Raw genomic sequence first — 8,684 nt, 5'->3', positions numbered from 1 at the left:
TGAAATAGTAATTTAAGTAATGTTCTACAAAACACTTAATTTTTTTTGGAGATTTCTAGATGTGAGCGCAATTATTCTTTCATATAATGTTTTAGTTGACAAAATTTCTGTTTAAATTCATTTATACAGTTTATAAAAAATTATTACAATAATAATTATGAATTTTACTAGAAATAAAAAATGAAAATAACACCAGGTAGTGGGCCTAAACCTTAAAATGAGCCCGTTACTATGCTCGGCCCGTCAATGCTGACCATTGATTCGTGATACAACGGTCTTCGTTGTGCCCACGAAGTATAAAACAGACCCCTTTGGAAACCCTAGACTAAATTCATTCTCTTCAACCTCAGCCGCCGTTCTCTCCTCTCCCCTGCCAGGCAGAGCGCCGCTCCCTCATCCTCTCGCCGCGTCGCTCCATCGTCCTCTCGCTGAACGCGCTCCTCGCCGCACCGCGCTGCCCAGCCCCTTCGATCCTCACCACGCCCCTCGCCCCTGTGTCTCTCTCTCGCACGCGCGGATCGAGCAAGGGTGTGGCTCCTTTGACGGCGCGGCCCCTGGTACCTTCGATGGAGCATGGTCCCTCCGCCCGCACTGCAGCAGCGCGGGGCCTGGAGCCTGGATCGATGCAGGGCGTGACTCCACTAACCGCGCAGCGGCACGGTGTTCCTCCGGTGGCAGCGCGGGGCCTGTAGCCCAGATCGACGCAGGGCGCGACTCCTCCAGCCACGCAGCGGCACCGGTTTCCTCCGGCGGCAGCGCGGGGCCTGGAGCTCGGATCGACGGGAAGCGCGGCACCTACGGTGGTGGCGAGTCCAGATCTACCGTCGGCGGCCAGGGAGTCGCAAGTGTCATCACGGAGGTAATAACTTCTATCTCCTGGTGGGTTCAGGTTCGGTGCTTCGGTTCGTGGGTGTATTGAGGGGAAACGGGCTAGCTCCAGTGAATCCTGAACCAGCTCCAATCAATCGTCTGCTATTCTGCTACTATGATTCGCGTTGCAGATGATAGGACACGATTTGTTTAATTTATGAATACAATTACTTAATTGGGTTCGAAAATTTGGGATGCTTTATTTCTGAGTTCACCATATACCTATTGTTCGTCCTCTGCAACTGTTATGAACGCTAGAGCTTTGATGCGAAGTGCTATGCATGCACGAGCATTTGAAAAAATTATGCACTACAAATTACAACCTGGTTGTATTATAAGATTATAAGTTAAACTGCATCAATTTGTGCATCTGGCCAGGGAGCTCCTCCGGCTGCGGGACTTGTCCTAGGACCTTGCGACGTCGGCGACTGACAGGTAAGACGAAACTGTAGTTTCATTGTTTCCATTTTTGGACAATTTCTGTCATATTCTATCATTTCTTCTATCCATGTGAAGGTCTAGCAGAAGGTTAATCTGGATGTATGGGAGCTCTATAACACTGTTATTTTTTTATGCAGGATACAACTATGGATATCACTCAGGTTCTACTAGCTGCTCAATCTCCAGATGCTAACCTTCGAACAGTAGCAGAAAGCAACCTCACACAGTTCCAAGAGCAGAAGCTTTAAGCTACGCTCAACTGTGTATGTGACTCATATTTGATGTAAACCGTGTTATAAAAAAAGACATGTTGTAATTTATTCATTTCAAATCAATGTTTGTTCCAATCTATGTGTATTATCACTATTGATTATACTTCTATTCTGTACAGGTACTACTTTTTCAACTTGGGTAGCAGCAACAATAAGGTCTGAAGCTTTCTCTACAAGTACCTGCACATGATTTTGCTGTGATCTTAGTGGCAAATTGTTGTGATCTTCACTGAACAGAAATGACAGTGGTGTTGCTGGTGGTTGCCTGTGGCCCTAGTTTAGTAGTGTTGTTGTTGAGTTGTGAGTCAAGTACTGATGTTAAGTACTGATGTAGTTATCTTGCTACTGATGTAAGTTAGTTGTGAGTCACGTACTGATGTTAAGCGAGTTATGCAATAATTTATGTTGCCACTTTGTGGAATCTCTTAGTCATTTCAATGTTATTAAAAAATGCATGTTTCATTCCTGTGATGAAGAGTTCACTTCTATGATGATTTTATTTTATGTTCTGTGACGATCGCATAATATGATCTGTGACGAAAACGATAACAAATCACAGGATGCCATGTGGCCCCATTTAAAAATGACATGTGGCAGCCAACGAAGCCGACACGTGTCCCACGCCACGTCAGCAAGTGGCCATGTCAGCACGACACGTGTCGTTTGCCACGTCAGCATGAATCGTGTCAAGTGCCATGTCAGCGTGACACGTGTCGGGTCCACGTCCGCACGACACGTGTCATGCCATGTGGCCTGCCACGTCAGCAGACATGTCAGCTGCCAACGTGGCAAACGCCGTCTGTTAGGCTAATGGGACAACATGTTATGACGAAAGCAACGTACATCCATGATGAAAATATTTTGTCATAGAATGGATTCACTTCTGTGACGGTACATATTTCGTCATATATTGAATGCACATCTATGACAAAATTATGCATTTCGTCACGGTAGTCAATCTATGACGCTCATTCCATGACGAACGACTTTTCGTCACAAATTCGTCACAGATGAAGTTTAGTGACGATTTTGGAGTTTTCTGTGACGAAAGTGAAACGTCATTGATGAGCAGATGCCTAGTAGTGTCTTGTATCCAAACAACAACAGTTATCTGGGTTGAATCAGATGTAACTTATTGGGTAACACATAGAAGGTAACCAAGGCATGTAAGAATTGGATAACCACTACTGACAAAGGATGATAGTGGGGCCTATATGTCTCCAACAGTTGCAAGTGTTCAACCAACTAAAGAAATAGTTTACCACCAAGTAGGTTAAGCATGACCTTTCTTCATGATGCAATTGCATAAGAGTTAGGTTGACTTGTACCATAGAAAAAAACAACCCAAGGGAACTACTTTTGTTTTTGAGGTTTCCTTTTTAAGATGAGTCGGTAGCTCTGATATTGAAAATCTATTGACTGACACCTTTCAAAACATTTTTTTGATTTGCACTGGCACAAATGGGTACAAAGAATCTTATTTCAGCATATAAGCATTATCTATGCAGCAAGACATTGCCCACAATGTAATCCATGGCACCAAAACAAACACCACTTTCTACGCAAAGGATGATCCATATCAAAACTGAGATTGTAGATTTCTACCCCTTTTGGGTTTTGGTTCATATTTCACCAATTATCACTCACATCCCCCTGAAATTTGGTAGAAATACAGATCCATGAGTCTTCTAACCTCTGACCAAAAATCAGTTCAAAGAGGTACCATTTGTGTAGGCAGAACATATACATACTAAACTTGTTCGATGCTGAAACGACAGTGTTCCGGACTGACAAGACATCTCTTAACTCCAAAGTTTGATTCACTATTTGATGGAATATATCCTTCATGGCTATCAATCCATCATTTCCTTGCTTGAGATTAGCCTTGTTACTAGCAACCAATAAATTGGCTCTCAGCACTAAAGTTTCCAAAGCTCCACACTTAACCACAACAATTGCGGTTGACGCCTAACCATTAGTCACCCTCAAAGCCAGGAGATAAGGATTCATGATAAAGATGGTTGACTTTAGTCGTATCACCCCGATGCACATAAAGGTCAAGACTTAGGAAAACTAGATCATAAGCACAATGGTGATGATCGATGCTTGTTCAACAGATAACTTGTCCAACATTAAGTGTCGTGTGTCCTTTTGGTTTGGCGTGGATGACCAATGTTGCTCATTAAATGGCCATCATCATTGCAGGGATAGTTAAATGGTGTCACTTGTCTACCATCTCGTGCAGTCCATTAATGTTTATGTCAGTGACCCATTCTTCAAAGGTAATCCTCTTTGTAACTTCATAGGGAGTTCTCTTACTTGTGCATGAAGTAAGGATCTTTTGATCAAATTTGGATAGACAATTAAGGACAAACTCATGATGAGATGACACATTGGTGTAGTTCTATAATAGAGCCGGGCTAGCAATCAACGATACCAGTGCGTGCCGAGCAGCACAACCATGTGTCGGCCGCCACAAGGGGCTCTCGGTTTCGTCACGGCACCATAAATCATTAACCAAGGCACCATTACTGAACATACAACCCAAAGGAAATCTCTCATGGTAAAAATTGGGTTGCATAGCAGCGAGCACTTTGCAAAAGAGGGGGTATCAACTGAGATAGTCATGAGATTAGAGGTTCACAAGGAAGTGATTAAAACATAGTACTAGAGAACATAGATCACATGAGATTAGGACGGATAAACGCCTAGAGACTAATTAGAGTTGGAGATAAAACGATTGAGATTTGAAAGATTGAGTCAATACACAGATTAGGAGATGGATACACAACATTCAAGAGCTAACAACCATGCACAAACTCAAGCTCTTTATCATTGGAATCTACTTGGAAACAACCATGAGATTAAAGTGACATGAGTGTTATTCTAAGATAAGGCTCTTCAACACTCGCATGCTTACTAAGGACAAAAAGGTAACAACTACGACACTACCTGATTAACAACACATCTACTCATGCATCATGGTTTTAAACAAACATGTGAGAACATGAATCACACTATCTCCAACAATCATTACTAAGCACAAAGTTCTGCAGATAACAAGCAGTCATCTAAAGCAACACTAGTACACCTGAACATACAAAACATGATGGTAAGGTGTTTTTATCTTTTACTTTCTTTTACTAGAAAGGTGCATATTTGTTCTCCAGTTGTGAGAACAAATTTTTAACTTATGCTTAAAAGACTAGTCATCTTAGAGATGTGCATCATACTGACAGGGTGCACAGATCAACCACAACACGGGCAAAACAAAGCTAATCACACCTTATTTTCAATAATAGCCATTCAAGCAACATGGAGCAAAACATTTCATCTAACTCCACACAAGCAAGATGACACACATTGATTCACAAGTTATTTATTACTGGAACAAGGGTGAGAGAAGCACAGTCATACATAAGGAAACAATCAAGAGGATGCATGCTTCGTCCTATTCGTTCTCACAAAATTGCCAGCCTAAGGTGGCAATCACGTTCTATGTCGGTGGCATAACACGTACACTGTCGCCATATAGCTAGTCGTAATATTCAATTTACGCATTCGTGGTTAGTGTACCTGCAGAAAATTCATTTCAGCCCACCCACAGTATGAAACATGCAGTACAAGATTAAAAAACTATGCGCTCCACACACGTGTATCCCCATACCTGTATGTGTAGTGCTACTACCCACATCATCGTCCTAGTGACGGCATCGCCTCTAAGGACAGAATCACCCATCATGCGATACCTTTTCATAGGCACATGTAAAATGTGCACATGATCCAGTACCAAAAGCACTTCCCTAGATCGGCGGTGTATCCGATCATGCTCTCACAGCTCACACTTACCGAGGCGTAGAGGAAGAAATGATCCATACATTACCATTCAAATGAATGGCACTCATACTATTGCACGCCGTATGAGCAACGAAATAGAAATATGATGCATAAACCCCCAAGTTAGTAATTAAATAAGCCACCTAAAGGTCCTTAATTGGGCATAAAGGAAATGACCACTGGCATACTTAGATAAAAACTTTTTAGATTTGAACACACCTTTATCTATAATAGCTATACGTTGTAAAAAAACTGATTTTATAAAAAAAAATCTTTTGTTTTAAATACACATATGACAAGTTTAATGTTGAACCTTGCTCCGATACCAGCTGTAACAGAACCGCCCAATTTACAAGAGATCAACTATGAAAAACTCCTGCCAAAGCAGTTGCTTTAACATAATCGAACTCTCATAAACCCGGTAGTCCATGAAATCACGAGGGATTTCAAACCAACCATCTTACAAGCCAAGATCGTAGTGATTCAACATAACAAGACACATGTTACATCCATTTCACAAGTAGTTTGATATACATCGGAGTTCAAGATAGTTATTACAACTTAAGTTGAAAAGTAGCGGAAGCAAAGTAATTTGAAACTAATATTGCCCTTATTTCAAATACATGCCAGTATCCAGGTCAACTCCAACAAAAGCAACATAGATAAGGTAACTAAGAAGGATCATGCCCATGATCTTACTCCTCTAATATGGTAGGAGTCATCCAACTCTTGCAGTAGCCATGATACATCACAACCTGCAACAAGTGGGAACAAACCCTGAGTACGAGAAGGTACTCAGCTAGACTTACCCGTCATAAACCAGAAATAATATGACACCAAGGAGTATGCAAGGCTTTATTGGTGGAGCTAGCTTGACAACACTTTTTGCATAAAAAGCTTAAGTTGCAACTAAGTAATCCTTTCAGGTATTTAGCTCAAGTTAATAATCATTAACCTATCATCTAGATTAGCACCTGTACTAAAGCAATCACTTGATTAAGATTCAACAATAGTACCCATATTTGATGTGGCATTTCCAACATCATCATACCATAACCATCCAAGTGTTCCATAAACATTACTACGATGACGAAGCTCAAGTCAAGTGCTCACTGTCCAGGAGCGATGGCGATTCGAATCGATTTCTAACCAGCTGGCGAGTTATTCCCCACACAAACCACACTCACCGGCCAAAGTGAGCTACAGGTCACCATATTGCACTATCCAGGACCAATTCGCGGGTTCGACAGGCACCGCCCGTACCCGAGGACCGTTCCGGCGACCGAGGTATCCAAGGTATACCAAGGTTGCGCGCCGCGCCCTCGTCGTTCTCCTCAACCATCACCAATACAGCGCGTACATCGGGCCGATTCCCGGCCCGGATAGTGCTCAGGCTTCGCGGTCGGAACGACTTATCCTTCCAGCTAAGTGTGGGGCATGCGTTCAACATGACAAGAGGGCCGTCAACGATCAGTCCTTAATCGACGCAGGCGGGGATAGATAGGCACCCAAGACCTCCATGTCTTGTTACTTCTCTACCATCGTCCCGCCCGGTCTCCAATTATTCATCCTCATCACTTGGTTATTTCCATGATAGCATATATAGCCAACCTTTTCAGGTGTCCACCTATCTCGCTCAGGTGACGGGACATCACCTGGCTTCTACCGGTCTAAGCATAGCTAAGCATTTAGATTCGATCCTGAATCTACATAGGGTTATAGGTATATTTGCTGGACAAGGAGTGTTATATGCAGCAAGGGTTTCACCCAACTCCTATACTTAATGCAACAATACATATATAACATATATTCTCAACTGCATTCAAAAGTAGTGGGAGACTTATAATGCTCCGGGGCTTGCCTGGGATTAACACTGAGTCAATTCAGTTAGTTGCTCCGTCTTGGTGACATCTAAGGTCACAACACTTGCTTTGTCCTTCCACCTTTGGGAGAGGTCCACCAAACACCATCTTTGAGTTTGATTCGACATCATGACCTTCACGTGATTCATCTAGCGCACCTAGATGAGATGCAAGATGCAAGTGCATGAATATAAAGAATAATAACACAACATGCATCACATAAAAGTATTCAAGACACATGCATCTAACGTTATTTAACTAGCATCACACAACCAAATATGGATAGCAACATATCAAGCATGGCACACGTTATATAAGGTCACAAGTATATTGTTTAATCACCACTAAAGACATGTGTCACACTTAGTATACACAAAGTAAGCAATCAAGCATTCATACATTTTCAGCAAACTCTGGATATACATGCAGCAACTCAGTAATTAAATCATAACTGGAGTTACACAACTCAAAAAACTATGCAATTGGACATTCTGGAAAGAATATAAAATTATCTACAATTCATCTTTAATCATATCAGTATGATTAACAAGTTAACCAAATCAAACATGCATGACCATATAATCTGGTCCAGGAATTTCCAGAGAACAAGCAATTCAAAGGACGAACTTCATACTACTGTAACTCACAAACCACTTAGCCAAATGACATGAAACTTTACAACAAGATATATTATTAAGTTATCTACATCTTTTCTATATACAAGTTTCACAGAAAACATCATTTATATCATGGAATTAATTGCACAATCAAAACTGCTCATGCTGCCCAAACAGTAGGGGTATAATTACAAACAGAAAACTGATAGGCAATTCAAAGCAGCATAACCGGAGTTGTATACCTCCAGCCAACATGATTCTTATATTTTTGGAAAGCTCATAAAGTTACCTACAACTTTCTTATTATCATCTAAATATGAATCTAGAGTTAACAAGGTCAATTAATCCCATAAAGACATCTCTATCTAAAACATAGACAGAATCTGTCATGCCACATTAAACAGCCGTAACTTGAGTTTCACATGTCCATAAATTATGTTTATATACTTTCTAGAAACCTTATCTAATTGTGAACAACTTTGTTATAAACATCTAGAGCTAAATCTACAACTAACAAGGTCTTACATTACAAACAATGCAACCCTGTCTGGGTTTAGACAGAAACTGCAACAGTAATTTAAACCACTATAACTAAACATGTGCTTAACCAAAAATTATGCTATTTATCTTTTTGGAAAGCTTATGAAAATTACTAAAACTTATATATTTTCATCCAGGCAAGATTCACAACTTAACTGAGCCAAACAATACAAACATGCAGATCCACTCAGAATAGGAGCAAAGGAACACAGGGTACTTGTTATTTTTATAACTCTTAATCTATT

The 8,684-nt window shown here is 41.0% G+C and overlaps 1 long non-coding RNA gene across 1 annotated transcript; it reads left to right on the top strand.

The window, feature by feature from the left end:
- On the top strand, positions 328-2,049 carry LOC110430104. Its single transcript, XR_002447322.1, has 4 exons — positions 328-859; positions 1,249-1,305; positions 1,449-1,574; positions 1,703-2,049. It is a non-coding gene; the product is annotated as an uncharacterized LOC110430104 (long non-coding RNA).

This window comes from Sorghum bicolor, chromosome 9, assembly GCF_000003195.3.
Source record: "Sorghum bicolor cultivar BTx623 chromosome 9, Sorghum_bicolor_NCBIv3, whole genome shotgun sequence".
NCBI lineage: Eukaryota > Viridiplantae > Streptophyta > Magnoliopsida > Poales > Poaceae > Sorghum > Sorghum bicolor.
Note: the sequence above shows the minus strand (reverse complement) of the source record. Positions and strands in the feature narration are given on the sequence as shown.